Source organism: Lepeophtheirus salmonis, chromosome 2 (assembly GCF_016086655.4).
Source record: "Lepeophtheirus salmonis chromosome 2, UVic_Lsal_1.4, whole genome shotgun sequence".
NCBI lineage: Eukaryota > Metazoa > Arthropoda > Copepoda > Siphonostomatoida > Caligidae > Lepeophtheirus > Lepeophtheirus salmonis.
In genome coordinates, this window is record NC_052132.2 from 12,024,781 (window position 1) to 12,041,775 (window position 16,995).

Sequence of the window (16,995 nt, forward strand, 5' to 3'; positions counted from 1 at the left end):
GGATGGAATGATAGAATTGATAATGATAAGGGGGGAAGAGTTAACACAGAATAACTAAAAAGTAATGACTAATAAGCCTTCAATTTAATTTTCCTAATGGATTTGAGTGAAATCCGACAATTTTCCTCGTTCCTTGCTGGAGTCCACTATGGCTTCATATGCTTCACTACGACGTGGAAGATCCTCAATGGGTTTGAATTTCTTTTAATAAAATGAAGACCGTTTCAAATTGTAGAATCAAGAATGTAGATTTGTTTCTTTTTTTATCCGTTAATTTTTTTTTTTTTTTGTTTGATAATGAGAATATAAAAATTTATTCAACCAAGAACAACATAGAAATTTTGCTATCATATAAGAGATGGTTTAGCGATGGGACTTTTGATTCAGCACCACATGGATATAAGCTGTACACAATTCACGCTCTTATTAGAAGTAACAAAACTCTTCCCTTATTATATTGTATAACTAAGAATAGATAGGAAGAAACTTAATCCATCATGATTCATCTATTGAGTCGATGCAAGTTGAAGAAAAAATAAAGAGCTTAGACATAGAGAAGAATATTACCGTAGAGATGTTGCAAAAAATAAGAAATGAAATTGAAACTAATATCTTGGTTAATACTGACAACGGGATAGAAGTTGTGAGAAAGGAGGGAATAGTTCAATTACGAAATTTTACCACAACAAATGACAGGGAAGTTTAAGAAAAAGACGACAGTTTTAACAATGCATTAATTTTGGAAGATGGAGAAGTCTCAACTGGAAATTAAATGAAGCCAAAAGAACTGTTAAGATTGTCAATATAACTGAGTTCATCAAGTCTACATGAACAAGGTTTGGTTTTATTTCGAAGAGAACATCTCCTGATTAAGGGTGGTCCCCTGAAAGTAAAGAAACTTTGTTTAAAACACAAAAAATTTAAAATTTCAGTACATGTCGTTGTGTGTTTTTTTATTTTATATTATTTTATTTTTTTCTATATGTAAATAACTTCTTCTTTTATTTTTGAGAAAAATAGTCATGTCCCTTATACCGGGTCGTCGAAAAAAATTAAACACATTTTTTTGTCCTTATATCTCGGGTTCTAGATTAAATAAAGGGATTTTCTAAATTTCTCCAGAAAGTTCCAAGGATTCGAATTTTTTTTTTGTCCATAACGTTAGTACGAGTCGTTTTCACGATGGAGTCCCGACGAGGAAATATCTCTGTTTTCCTTGACGAAAACGTCTTTACAAGGAAACCGTTAAAAAGGGATGGAAGCTGGCCAAGATCTTGAACGACGCAGTGGAAGTGGGAGAAACCCAAAAGTGGATCCGGTGAGGTACAAAGAGGCCGCAATCGTCAACCAAAACTCCACAATCACATCTATTGAAGAGGAAATCGTGGTGGTAAGGTCGATTATATATCTCCGAATAAAAAAGATAGGCGTCAAATCCGTTAGAAAAGTTAAAAGGCCTATATTGTAGCAAAAACAGCGTGTCATGAGGCTTGAAGAAGGGAAAAATCCAGCTGACATCGTTGTATTTTCTGATGAGATGACTTTCCCAGTGGATCCGATGTTTAAACAGCAAAATGACCTGATCTGACATTTCCTGACCTACCTCTGGATAACTCCGGAATATACATGGCCGCCACAAAGCATATGCCTCGTATAATATACAGTGCACATCCCTGAACTACTTTTGTATAATACGACTACATTGTTATTTCTTAAATGAAAATATGCTTGTTTTATACATCATGGAGCACTATAAAAACATTGAAAAACAAGAGCACTATTTTTCTTTGTTTTTATTATTGGTATTTTATCTATAATAATAATAATACCAAACTAATTTATTTGAGCATACAAGTGTTTAATATAAATAAGGAACGGAGAGACTTGAAACTTGCAGAAACACGACCCTCTATTTTGTTGGGAATGGGTCGATTAAAACGTCATTGGCTCAGACTTGTCCATCATGTTATTAAATGTCATATGGTCATCCGATTAAAACCCTTGGAGAATGTTTGAAAACGTATAATTTCTTCATTGTTTAAAATTTTAAAAACTTGTTCATATTGCAATTTCATAAACCAATTGCCGCAAAGTATTTAATTAGCGGTTAAAGATATCGGGTTAGTAAAAATAGAATTTCGAACAATATTTTTTTTAAATGAATTAATTGAACTTAACCATTCGCCCACATTACCCGCGCTATGAATTGGGGAGTAGGCTACTGGCTGAGAAAGAATATAAGGCTTAATGTTTTTAAACTAAATAAAACATGCGAGTTGGTTAGTTTGTGTTAAAATATGTATATCCCCCCCTCACATCTACACTAGTGTGCTGGGTGAGAGCTAAAATGAATCAAGCCACCTTTGGGAATACATAAATTCATAACAGAAAATAAAGAAATAAGATAGAAAAAAAGAGAAAGAAATATTTTGTAACTTTAATATAACTTAATTTGAAATAGTATTTACTTCTTCGCCTAACTCCCTTCAATACCCGCTTGTGAATTGTGGTGAATTGTGGGAAAAGGGAGGGGAACAAATGTACGTTAATCAGTTAATCTAAAACCCTGGTCTCTGCCTCATATGTATTACGATCCATTCTGTATAGAGCATGATAAGTTGTTAGGACTTTTAGTAGGATCCATTTAATGAACATTAATTCAAATTTTAACATACGCTGGTATGTTAAATGAATTGGTTTGTTTTATTATTCAGCGCTCTTAAGACTAAAGTACCCAGGAGTCATCCTAACATGCATTTTATTTTTACTCTAATTCTTATTATTATCCAAAGATTATATATCCTTTCTTGTTATTATTCTTTCATTATTTAGATCGAACACGTCATATCAATTGATCTAAGTATGATTGTATTGACTAGTTCCGTGGGAGTCTGCTTATGAAAAAAGGAGAGTTATATAACTAAGGAAAAATAATATATTTATAATATGTAATAATGAAAATATGAATATTTTTGACTCGATATGTGCAATGCTTTTAATACATAGTTGGTAAATTTAATTTAGCTATTGTACAAAAAGTTAAACGCACTCTGTTCACTCCCCGTAACTTCATCCCCTGAGGAAAATTCATCCCCAACAATACAATATTTGGAATTATGTCTTAATGAAAAAGATCATCGATGATGTAGTACTTAATACTCATTTTAATTCAAATATTTAATAATTCAGTAATTTAATCATTATCTAATTAAAAAGTTCCAAATTCGAATAAGAACTGAAATTTCTTAAGTTTTGCGATAAACTTTAATTAATCCCTTAACCACCAATTGCAACAATTTTGAAACTCAACTTTGTTTATTTTTATTTTCTCAAATTGAATATAGCTATATTAGTAATTTAGTGTGATAATTGTCTCAATTTAGCCAGACTTCTATTTGATATTTTTTAAATATATTTTTGTATCTATGTTGGATTAATTATATTGTTTGCAAGTTCAATTATTTTTTGTAGCATTCAAATAATTCAGGCGACCAAGGGTTGAGTTTCATGTTTTGCAAAGAGTTATAAATGATTGTTCTCAGATCCTTCCAGGCAAGGGATGATTAACAACATTCAATCCACTTTTATAAATATTAAATATACTATGTAATATGGCATTCTAAAAACATAATTACGTGAAATAAGCATAAATTGAACAAATTATGCATTGATAAGGAAAACAAAGAGGAATCTATAGTTTAATTAACTGTTAATATAACTATGTAGCTGTTGTGTCTTGACGAGGGAGAGACACAAACTTATTTATAGTTGGAGAGATCTAGGATGACCGAGAGACATGAGGAGAAGAAATCACGTGGAGGAATAATATAACAATTATTTATAAGATCATGTGTATTCTATATAATACAAAACCATACTCTTAATTTATTTACAAAATACATGACTATTTATACTACGTAAAATACAGTACTTTAATACATAAAAGAATACAAGAAGATAAGAACAAGGGGAAAGAAATATGAAATACATTACAGTAGTTGCTGCAGGTAGAATGAAAATCTTGCTTTACATTTATCTAGGATCTATTATAAAAACAATCATTATGATAAGCTTGCTATGTTTGAGTGATATTTTGTATTGTTTTTGTCGATTTTATATGCAATAACTTTGATATTAATCTTTGAAAATATTAACTCAAATGAATTTGAAGTTAATATTAAAATCAATTAAGATACTTTATTATAAATAGCATTGAATTAATTTTATAAGATTACACTTGAAATGGTCTTTTGAACTTCTTAAGTTAAGTGTGATTTTGTCATAGTGAAAAAAAAGATTACACATAAACTTTTTCAGAGTTATTTTAATATATTTTAGCTTTTAAGAAATAAATAATACACATGTAAAACGGATAACATTAGTTACATATTTAATAAATTGTATCGATACTTAATAGAATTACTAATGATTTATATTATACAATAATCAAATAATATAAAAATAAATTCAATACACTGTAACAAAAAATGCATAAAAGGGGTCAATTTTTGTATTAGTCATTCAATAACTCAGATTATGAGTATTTCCCCTTAAATAATCTATAATATAATCACTTTTATAATTTATAACAGGCCTTCTTAACCTCTCTGAACTAACAATGTCGTCTACGTCGTCTGTCAGGCCTATCAATCCAAGTCTCCTCAAAATAGTCGATCACACCTTGATCCTCGTTTGACAATGCGCCAAGCCTTTTCAAATTTAATGGAAATGTACAATAATTTTCGTAACACTGCTTAAGTCCGGTATATTGAATCTTTTGTACAATACATTGACAGAAATGGGATAAACAAACTCTCTGTTACTTGTTTGGAAATACATATTTGATAGCATTCATCATTGACCTTTCAAAATCGGCATGATGGTGATAGGGATTGAAGATAGATAAAAATACTTAATTGCTTCCAAAAAAATTATGTAAATTAATTTAGCTTTATTAGGGAGTAGAGCGTATACAAGTGGTAGAGGTATATTTTGTTTTAAGCCATGAATAGAATATAATTGATAAAAAAGAGTAGAGTTTGTTTTAAAAGTTCCGTCAGCGTACCAAAGCTCACTTCTAGAGAGTAGTTTTAAATTTCTTCGATTAAAAAATATGATATACACAGATCTTCATTTCTTGAGTCAAAAAATAACAACTCTTCACCAATAAACAATTTTGTGATATCGTTGATAAATACGATGTCCCGTCGATATTATGGGAGTGCTGGACAAAGTCTACTTGTTTGTCTTATTGTAAGCATCGTCCTCTTGATATTTTTATGGGAGGTAATTTAGCTACAGCAGCTTAGATGCATCCTTCAAAAGCAGTTGGAAGTATTATGGTGAGAGATTCTACAGTTTCAACAGCCTTAGATTTTATGTTTTGGTAGATGTTTTTAACCTCTACTTTTGCTGCATCTCCAAGATGATTATGTTCTCAAAACTTTGACAATTTCTTCTAAAGCTAAGTGAATCTGGGATCGACATTTTGTTTTTTTGGAACATTTCTAAAAGAATAATTGCATGTTTCCTTATCTTTATATTTTTTTTTATAAGTGTACCTTGAAAGACAGTTTGTTTCTACCATTTCACTCTTAATGTAAGATTATTACTTCTCAGTCTTCTCAAACACAAACAAAATTACCAATAAATTATTTCAAATAATAAATTTATATTGCCAACATCATTTAAGTAATTTCCGTGTTATCAAGTAAATCTAACATATTGGTGAAATGTTATATGCCAATTAGCTAAACGTAATCTTTGTATAGACCATTTGCCCAAAACGAGTAGGGATGTGAAAATTGTCTAAATTCATGAGTCGAAATCAAAAAGAAAAATATTTTTTGGCAAGTCTGATAGAAGAAATACTATACTACTGTAAAAGTTATAGTACTCCCTGATCCCTTGAATTTTCAAAATAGGTACAAATAATTAATAAGAGTACCAATTTGTTACCTGTACTTTTTTTAAAAATGTATCTGACTAGGATTTCTATATTTTTCAGATCTCTAATGGCAAGAAACTGAAAAAATGACGAATTACACACATGGAACTTGCCAAAAAATATCATTCAAATGATCCTTTAGATTAGAACACCTATTTTACGCATTGTAGGTATGTTGCTACAGCATTGAAACAAATTCAATCACAAATTTGATAAATCATTTACATATCCAAGAAGCTAAGAATCCCAAACTACCTTCATTTATATTTTCAGCTCAATTTAACCAACATGTATCATTTATTTTTTTGTTCCAATTGGAATTGAAATTATATTTATTTGGAAGATAACATTTACGAATCATGCCTATTTTGCTTTATTTTTGTTAGATAAATTGTTGAAAAATATTAGTAACATAAAAAATAATATATTAATACATTAACTTTTTTTCAAAAGTTATAAATTATATTAAAGAAGAATAAAATGAAAAGATAATAATTAATATAAGCATATTTTATTATCCACTTACATTTAATTATCCTTTACGATTTATTATTGAATATTTAAAATACATTTGATCCTATCACCACATCCAACAAAATGGAATATGTAAATGGTAAAAGGCTTCTTGGTGTAACCTTAGATGTGAATAGCTATTTGATGTCAACTGTGCTTTAATTGAATATTTAATTTGTATATTTTAAAGTCATCTATATTATCAATAGTAATCCAAGCCTTTTTTTAATCTACATTAATTTCATGGTGTCGAGTTTGATCTTGCACGTATCAAATAATTCAATCATAACTGATGAAGTTTCATTATTATTAAAGATGCAAAAAACAAGCTAAATAGTTTAAATATGATTTGTGTGTAACATATTAAGCTCAATATCTACATTAAATTGTTTCACTTCTTCGTTTAAATTTAAATTGAAAGTACTTTTATTTTTTAAAAAGGATGAAATTAATTTTGATCCATATTTTGTTTATTTTTGAACTTGATGTTTACCTAAGTATAATGAAAAGTAATAAACGTTTTTGTAAAATCAAAGGTATTTATTGTAACGACTTTATCAATAAATGTATAACTGTAATGATCATCGTACAATTCATTCTTCATTCAACAAATTCTGAATATATTTGTTTGCCTTAATACACTAAAAGTAAAAATGAAATATATTAATGTTTTCTTCCCCCTTGTTCTCTTCTCTTATTTTCTTGTATATATATATATGTGTAAAGTACAGTCTTTTACATTGTTTTAAGTATAAACAGTCGTGTATTTTATGTATGTATTAGAGTAGGTTTTTGTATTATAAAGAATACAGATGTTCTTATAAATAAGCCTTGTATTATTCTTCCACGCATTTCCTTCTCCTCGCTTCTCTCGGTCGTCCTGGATCTCTCCACCTTAAATAGTTTGTGTCTCCTCACGCTCGTCAAGACACAACAAAAAATCACAAGTTGAAAGTAAATGTTCAAACTTTTAAAATTGAAGCACATGATATCTTGTGCATGTTTCTTAACATATTGAATTTGTATTCTTCGTTAATTAAAAATAGAGATTAAATGCCGTTTCTGGACTATTCCAAAGGCTTAGCTATGAATTTTGAATTATATATATAAAATTTCATAAAACTTAATTTTTTTTGTTAATATTTTAAAAGTGAAACTTAATAATATAAAATAGTCCTAATAAATTCAATTTTTTTGATGAATATCCATGCTCTTGATATGAGTGGCGTTTAATTCTAGATAAGGGACTAAAGGCACATTTACATCGGCAAATCCGACAAGCCATCTGTTTCTCGTCCGGTAATTATTATTTTCCAAATTCCTGGGTCTCCATTTCCAGCAATCCAGACAGAAGGATACGTTATTTTAGGCCTTTTATTCAGTTCTCTATTGACTATCAGTATCTAATATTATATTAATATTGAATAATAAAGGCAAGAATTTATTATGTTCTTGATAGAGGAAGATTTTTATTATTTTAGTGAATGGACAATGATACCATAAGTATTTCTTCCCTTCTCCTTGCACGCTTTTGTATATTTACCAAAATTATTAACCTTGTATATACATCATATATATAAATATATGAAATGTAATAGATTTATTTCAGAATCCTCGGAACTTTCTGTCAAAATTCACAAAACCTCTTTACTTAATCTAGAACCCAAGATTTATGGCCATTAATTTGTGGGGAATTTTTTTTCGACAAGTTTCAAGAGCTATTATAGAATAAGGGTTTCATTTCTAATATGACTATTTGATTTGATTCATGTAACTCATATGAAACATAATTCACCCTCATTCAACACCACTATCATTATGAGGAACTGCAAGTGATCTTTGACGTTGACTCATATGAAACATAAGTCTCCCCCATTCTTCCCCACTATGAGGAACTGGAAGTGATATTTGACATTGACTCATATACTACACTACAATGTCAAATAACCTAATAATGTATTTCAATTTATTATCAGAAATATTAATTCCTTAAATCCCAAAACACGGATTATATGACCAGTAGGAGTATGGATAAAACCGACGACAAAATTAAAAATATAATTTGAAAGTTTCTTATGAAATGACGCCATTAGTCATCACTCATCAATCATAATTGGTATTGTTCTATTCTATTATAAATTCTTAAATCCTTTCTAAGACGATCCTAGCTGTAAAGAAAACCTGCCCAAATAAATTTCGATTTAAAAAACTTTGCTACATCGAGCCTGGCTGAAAAAATCTTGATATAAAAAGTGGACACCTAGAAAAAATATACTATGTATTATTAAAAAACAGACCAATTCAAAAAATAGGCATTTCCAAGGATTTTGGTTTGATTTTAAATTTTTTGTGTGATCTTATTTTTTATATATTACATTATTTTAATAATGTTTACCATTTCAATGTAGCGATAATGACGTCATAATTTACCTTATAGTTGTAGTTTTTTTTTTTTAATAACAGCGACAATAATCATTCAAACAACAAGGAGCCAAATACTAAATGAAATTTGGGGCATATAAAAAAAAGCAAGCCGGACATCCCTAGGGAATCTCTTATTGAAAAAAACGTGCCATTTTACATTATTTTCCAGATACCTCTGGTCTTCTATGAATTATGATTTATGAATAAATAATGTTAATGATACAGCAATCATTATAGCTAAAGAATAGCTTCATAGAGATAAATAAATAGTAAGGGCGTTAGGTGGTACTAAAACAATTTAAGTCTTCTGTTGCAACTACATTTTTAGTTAATAGGTTAGAAAAATCTATTAAATGAACACAATATTCGATACACTAATAGCAACACAAAATATATTTATGAGAAAGTACCGATGTCTTATATGCATTTATATTTTTATTTAATAGTTTTATCTTAAAAATGGTCTTTTATTATATTTTTATGGATGTTCAACTTCAAATTCAATATCTTCTTATTCATCATTATTTGCGTATCCCATCCTCCTCAAATACGTTTTTCCATCATTATTAAATCTTGATGAAATCTTTCTTTCTGTTCATCACTTCCATCATTAAGATTATCAGGAAAGCTTGCATAATGGCTATGAAGAAAATGAAGTCTGATAATCATTTAAGATTCCATTGCTCTTTTGTCCTCCATCTGTAAATGCTCTAACTCTCTGTAGTTACTTGCTTTTTAATTCCCGAATAAGTTATCCAAATATTTGAAAAATTCCAGATTTGTCATTTTATTGATCAGCTCTTCAATTCTGATGAGTTTTCATATTTTCACCCCTTCAAAAACACCGTATTCCAGGAAATTAGTTTATATTTTTCAAATGTTTGAGGCATTAGCTTCGGTGTAAGCAATATTTTCTGTTTCAAGTTTGAAGCTAGGAACATATATACTTTTTCTAATCCCTAATCACGTATCAAATTATTTAATTCGTGGAGATCAAATTCTTTCAGGTAGAAAGGTATATTTTCTCAAATTTTAAAGTCTGGATCATTATTATTTTAGATTTTTTGCTTGTATTCGAACTTCTTGAAAATTAAAAAGATGGTTAGTTCTAATGAGACCGTTGCAATAGTACCAATTTTTGTACTACAAACAGTCCCTACAACGCAATCATTTTACCTTCTCCAATAGTTATATATTTAATATTATATGAATAACATATTAGTTCCTCGAGATGAACTTGTCTTCCGATTAATTTTTCTCGGGATGAACTTGTTTTGGGATGAACTTTCTCGTAGGTGAACTATCTTTATGATGAACTTTCCTCGGGGTGGAAAATAAGGAGGTGAGCTTTGTGGGGGTGGAAAAAGTGCAGTGAATTTTCCTGTAACCCATTTTACTAAATAAATCATTAGACATTTGTATGAAAAATTCCAAGAACCGACAGTTAAAGACAGATCCCACGGCCCGACCGTCAATCCACAGAACTGATAGAACCTGCCCTTGGACTGGACTCGACAAAATAAATAAGAACAGACACAACACTATCTACAGGCTACGACAGGGAAATTTTTCGTCTCATTATTTTTTTTTTTGCGCTAATTACGGTTGAAAGTGGCATTTCAAGCAATGTTCCGATACATGTGTTCTTTTTCTTGTGCATTGTTTTAATTTGATCAAAATCGGACAAAAAATGAGTGAATAGGAATAAAAAAGGCAAAGGGTTTTGGATCTTCTCGAGGCAGGTCCTGATTCAAAAAGAATTTCAGACATTTTCGGTGTAACTACGAGGACAGTCCGGAACATCAGGGTGGCTAAGGAGAATGGGAAAGGACTCAAAAGGAAGGCAGGAAGTGGAGAAAATGCATTGAAGCGAGATGAAACATTTCTCAACTCCTTGGATGCCAAAATCAAGGAAAATCCAACAGCATCTAGGCGCCACTTGGCTGAGGTGGGCATCATCATCATCACGAGGGCAGCTCCTGATGACTTCAGTCTTACGAACTTTGTCTGGACTCAAAGAAATCTCCTCATAGACAAAAAAAGGGTTATTTAAGGCACAGAGAAAAAAGTCCTTAATTCCTTGAAGAATCATCTGTCGACTGTGAAGATCTTTGCAAGCAAGAAGGTCTTCAAGGATGACCAGGTTTTGAACCGCAGAAATTATAGATTTATAGCAGCATCATCTGAGGAAGTCCAGGGCACCTTCAAGATAAAGCATCCGGCCCAAATAATGTGCTTAGAAGTCTCGGCCTCTGATGGGAAGAGAATGGATCCCTTCTTTTTCAAGCCCAATGATAAAAGCAGACTGAGGCCTACTATAAGGTCCTGAGGTGGAAAAACTTATCCTGGCTGAAGGCTAACTATCATGAGAACAACTATTTGTGGACCCAAGACGGTGCCCCCAGCCATACGGCCTTGAAGACACAAAACTTCTGCAAGAATCACTTAGATAACTTCTGGGACAAGATATTTTGGCTCTCTTCCAGTCTTGATCTCAATCCCCTTGACTTCAGTATATGGAGGGTTTTAGAAAGGAAGATTGGAAAGACATGACACAGAAATGTGAAGGAGCTAAAGTCTACACTCAAGAAGCAATGGACCAGTATGTTTACCAGTTATATCGTGGCAACCAGCGCCAAGTTCCAGCCTTGTGTGGAGGCTGTAGGAGGCCATATTGAATAATTTTTCAATATATTGATTTCTAAAAGTTTTTTCAATAACATTTCTCATGATACTTTTCTGATAAAAAGTTATTAAGGTTTTGGTTTTTCTTCTTGGTAGCGGAAATTTTTCCTGTCACACTCTGTACAAGGAATCATTTTAACTGATATCGTGGTAAAGTAGGACTTTAGTCTGTGACCATAAAATATAAACAAGTTTTGAAATTTTATGATTATAGTTCACAAAAAAAATGTTCTGGTCTACAAATGAACTAAACTTTGGGTTTTATAACAAACTTTATAACACATGAAATTTAGAAAAATAAATTAGCAATTGAAAATATTTTATAATTATTTGCTAAAGTTTGATTCTAATTGGTCAATCTGTCTGCTCGTAAAATAATTGTTATCCGTATTTAATACTTGAAATAGAGAGAGCAGGTTAAATTATCTTTTTCTTAACTTTTACTGACTTTTTTACGGTAAAAAAAACCTTTATTACCTAAATACATCTTATATATTCAAAACTTTTGTAGTAGTCGTAATTAAGTATTATAGGGTAATATTGGTTGAAATTTATCATTTTAATGCAAATTAATATGGGGTAAGCTTAAGAAATATCACAACGTTAAGATTATTATTTTTTTTTTTTAAGGATAAAACTTAAATATACTTTCCTAATTTATTATTAATCTAAATTTTGAATATAACTACATAAAGTTCAAGTAATTTCAATTACACAGATATTTTTAATTAAAAATTTTATTGGAGTATTTCTTCTTGAATCAAAAACATTTAAGCTTCCATTATGTTCGACTACTTGGAGGAGGAATTGGAGCTAAAATTCATACATTATTAATAGACCTCTAAATTATTTAATAGACTAACTCCACGCTCAGCAAGATCATTAACAAAGTTTAATAAACTATATTATCAAGAGTTTATCTCTATTCATCTCGATTATTCCATAAGTCAGGATCGTCTCAAGAAATTTCTCTTGGAGGTGCAGACTTTGAAATTTTTATTTTTATTTTTCTGAGGTGAAATCTTCCAAGTTTTTGTATTTTAATTCATTTGAGAGTAAGAACAGTCCTACTTGAGTTTCAGTACTCAAATTTGGCATTGCCTTTATTATAGATATGTTTTGATTATATTCTTAATTCACTGTCAAAAAGAGCTAATCCAACAAGTTCCTCGGAAAAGTATCATAAGTGGTTGAATAATCTTTTTGATGTTGAGATTCGATTTGTCAGAATTAATTGAATAATATTTAAGAGGGATTTAACTAAATTCATGTCATTATTTGGTGCACTTAAATCTTGAGGAGCAGACATCCTGGCTTGGAGATACACTCTACCTATACACACACAAATATTGCAAAATTCCGCTCCTCTATGTCTGTCAATTTAAAGTAAGATTGAAATATCCAAATTTTTAAGCAGTATAAAACTTTTGATTGCCATCTGGAGTGGTGCATACGATTCAGGGTACATAAATTTTACACCTCGTTGATGCATGTCACGAAAAAATATAATTCCTAGGTTAATGAATTCATTATAGTCGTGTCGTGGAACATTTGTTACCGTACATTTCTTTGCATAATCAAGGGGCTCGTGTCACACATGTTTTACGAGAATAGCTTTTTCACAATCTTCAATTTCAGTATCATACTTAGCTGTATTAATGTATGACCATTTTTCTTGAAATCTTATGAATATTTAAGCATCAAAAGAAGACTTAGATCAAAAACATGAGTGAAATGCTGGGCTTATGATTAATTCCGCAATATGGTGTCTACATTTGAGAGGTAAAATGTGTTTTCCTAGTTGTTTTTTCTTTTTTAAAGAAGGATACAAGCTCTAGCAGTCCTACCTGTATTTGAATTTGTTGTGTCAAAGTACATGCCTAAATTTGATTAAGTATTTTCCGACATTTAAAATTTGAGCTAAGTAGCAGTACACAGAAATTTTACCTCAGTTAGAAATAAAATAGGTTTTACTTTCCTTATTGATTAAAATTTGGCTATTAGTACTTTTTGGTTCAAGTAAAGATAAAAAAAAAGGGGATCTTTGCATTGGATATTTCTTAATACTCAATTACGAATTATTAAATTGATGTACCTTATAAAGTATTTTTATTCGAAATTAGGTCAGTAAAAGGTCGGAAAACGGTCAAACTTATCCAAACTTCATCAGATTTTTCTATATCGAGTAATAAATTAACAATTGCTAATAATTTGGGACACATAAATTGTTAATATGGATACTTGATGTGTGTACGTTTGCGCTTCGGTGATTCCTAGAGAAATAAATATACTTTATATATATGGATTTCACCAAAAGATTCCTAGGTTAGATGGAGTAATTGTAATACTATAATGTTTACTTATACTTAATCATTGCAACTCCATCTAACCAATTAAAGGAACATTAACAATAATAAAAAAAATGTATGGATATAATTTCTTTTAACGAGCATCAGATAGAGATACTGGAAAAACGTTAGTGAAATTTTTTTTAAATACTATCGATATCAAATTTATTTATCTAAAAAATTTTCAAAACTGTTCCACCCTAGTCAACAACAAGCAAAAAAGGCAGTGCATCTCATATTTCCTAGATGCTGGATTTGATATGATGAAGATTATAGAGATGGCTAAATGTTTTAGGAGCTTGATTTTTAAGTTGGCCAAAATGAAAAGAAATGGGAAATAACATTCGAGGATGTCAGTAAGTGGAGGACATAATTTAAAGAGGGATACAAAGTTCTTGAAAAATGTAGGAGAATGACATTTAGGAAAATCCCATTAAGTCGATAAATCACCTCGTCTAGGACTTTTCTCTGGCTTCTAGAACACTCAGAAGGGCTATAAATCAAAAGATGGGATCAGGTTCTTTGACAAGGACCCCATGTCACCTTCTGACAGAGGGCATACAAGCCAGGTTGAGAGATTTAAGAAAATCCTAACATGGATCAAGCCAAATGGTTCAACTGTAAAAAAATTCTTGGACAAAAAGATTTTCACAATTGATCAATTCCACAACTGCCAAAACAACCGCTGGTATGTGGAAACAAATAAAGTGGTCCAAGGTGCTTATCACTCAAAATATCCGGCCTAAACAATGGTCCTGGGCGTTGTGGCCTCTGATGGAAAGAAGGTGTAGTACCCGTTCTTTTTCAAGGCTGGACAGAAAATCGACCAGTAGGCCTGTTATAATGTGCTTCGGTATAACATCTTACCATGGCTGAATACCAACTACCTAGAGGGTAGCTACATGTGGACTCAGGAGTTAACCCCCTCTCCCAAGTTTGCCAGGTGTCAAAAGTGATGTGCAGATATTATGGCTCGATTCTGATCCAAAGAGATATAGCCCCTTCCTTAGCCAAGTTGAACCCACTTGAGTTTTCTATATTGGATACTTTGGAGAGGGAAACTAACAGGACCTCAAACCCAAATTTGGATTCACTCAAGTTCTCCATAGTAGATGCATTGAAAAACTTGTCAGAGGAGTTTGTCATCAACTCCTACATGGCCTTGAGGCAAAGTGTAAAGGCTGTGATTGATAATGAAGGGGGTCATATTGAAGGAAAAAAGTTTTATAAAATATTGTCTACGTAATTTGTTATCAATATTTTTTCTATTACAAATATTGACGTATATGTAAATCCATCGCTTGAGTCCACGTTTTGCTGCCCTACCCTATATAGTGGCATGGACATTTTTAACTATCTGGACTACATGCAAATGAATTAAGAAGAGCACCGGCTCCAAGACAAGGCTTGTTATTACAATTGATTACCCATTGTTGCCAGTAGTGAAATATAATTGTAGAATCAGGATTCTGATCGTGACTGCTAAGTTTAAATTGATGGGATGGAAGTACTGTGCACCCAGATGTCGTCAAGGCTATGACGGCACCCTTAACAATTCCAATATCCAATTTCATAGTTTTCCTAGTTTCAATATGCCTCCTAATCTGGATCTTGAATCCAAATGGGAGAAGGTTTTTCCATGACAGAAAGTGAATTCAAAAATATAGACAATTACTAAGAATTCAAGACTGTGCAGCCTCCATTTCACGAAATCGGATGATATTACCCATTCTATAGACCAAAGACAGAGTCGTGGTAGTTTACTTAATCGGAAACTGGAATTAAGGTAGGGATATCATGGGGACAAACTCAAAAACAGGCTCTAGCTTTGGGTAAAAGGCTAAGTTACTTTAAAATTAAAATATATAACTAATTCAAGAATTGAAATACTAACTTAACTTTTTAGGAGACTGAAAAAGGATGCTGTGCCTTCAGTATGGCCAAACCTTCTGCTCTATCGTTCTTCTCCTCCCCCTCTTCCTAGGCCCGCCTGAGTATCCACTAGGTGTCTACGACTCCAGTTTGTCAGGAAGCCTTGGAGCCCAAAATATTTTGGAAAAAAGAGGCGCTAACCGTTAACGAGCTTTATGATAAATTGTTAGTTGAGACATTACCGTCATATTTTATACTAATTAAGTTTCTCAAATTAGTCCTTGTTAAGGTGGAAGCGACTGAAGGCATTGATATTAAGGCTAGCCTCGAAATCCAAAAAAACCTTACATTTTGACTTTTTCATGGGTACCAAACGCTAAGAAATAGTTCAGTCTCCCACTGTCTTACAACAAAGACTTATGTCATCAAATCAATTACTGAAGTAATCAACATTACTGCGTATTTAGGATAAAAAGAGTTCTTGAATAATTATGAAACTTATGAAATCATCATGGTCTTAATGAACAAACTACTTGCATCCCCAGACTTGGAGCCAATTCATTCTTTAAAATTGTCGTTCATCAAAGAACAATGTCATTACGCTTCAAGAAACCCAATAGATGGATATTTTCACTTTGTCTTCTCTCTGTTTATCTACTGTGGCAAAATGTTTGCACGGCCCTCTATAATCAAATCTTCAAGTAGAATTGCCTTAAAGTTCCATATCCCAAGTATCTTATTACTATGTCTACTACAGTTACCATAGAGACTGGACTACCGTCGTCTGTCATTAAATATCTTGGAACGAGGATCATACACCTTAACAGCAAAGAGCCTAATGACAATCTTATAATTGATTAAGTCTACTCTGCAGAAAGAGTCGAGTTTGTTAGATGTAAGTTCTTGAGTTGCCATATCAACCAAACAACTAAAACGGTCCTTACATTTATGATCAAATCCCCGTTGGAGGAAACTACATGGATGTGGTAGTAGTTATACCAGTTGCCAAATTAAAAGCTGAATTCTTGTACAGCAAATATAATCTAATTATGAAAACCCTATATCAAATCGGATTATCGTTGTGGCCATATTAGTTGATAACCACCAAGTCAACAGGAAGTTATTCACTAATGTTCTTTTATCTAGTCTGTTGTCCAAGTGCTCGAGACGTCGCTGATAGTTTATACTCATATTAATAATAAGAAA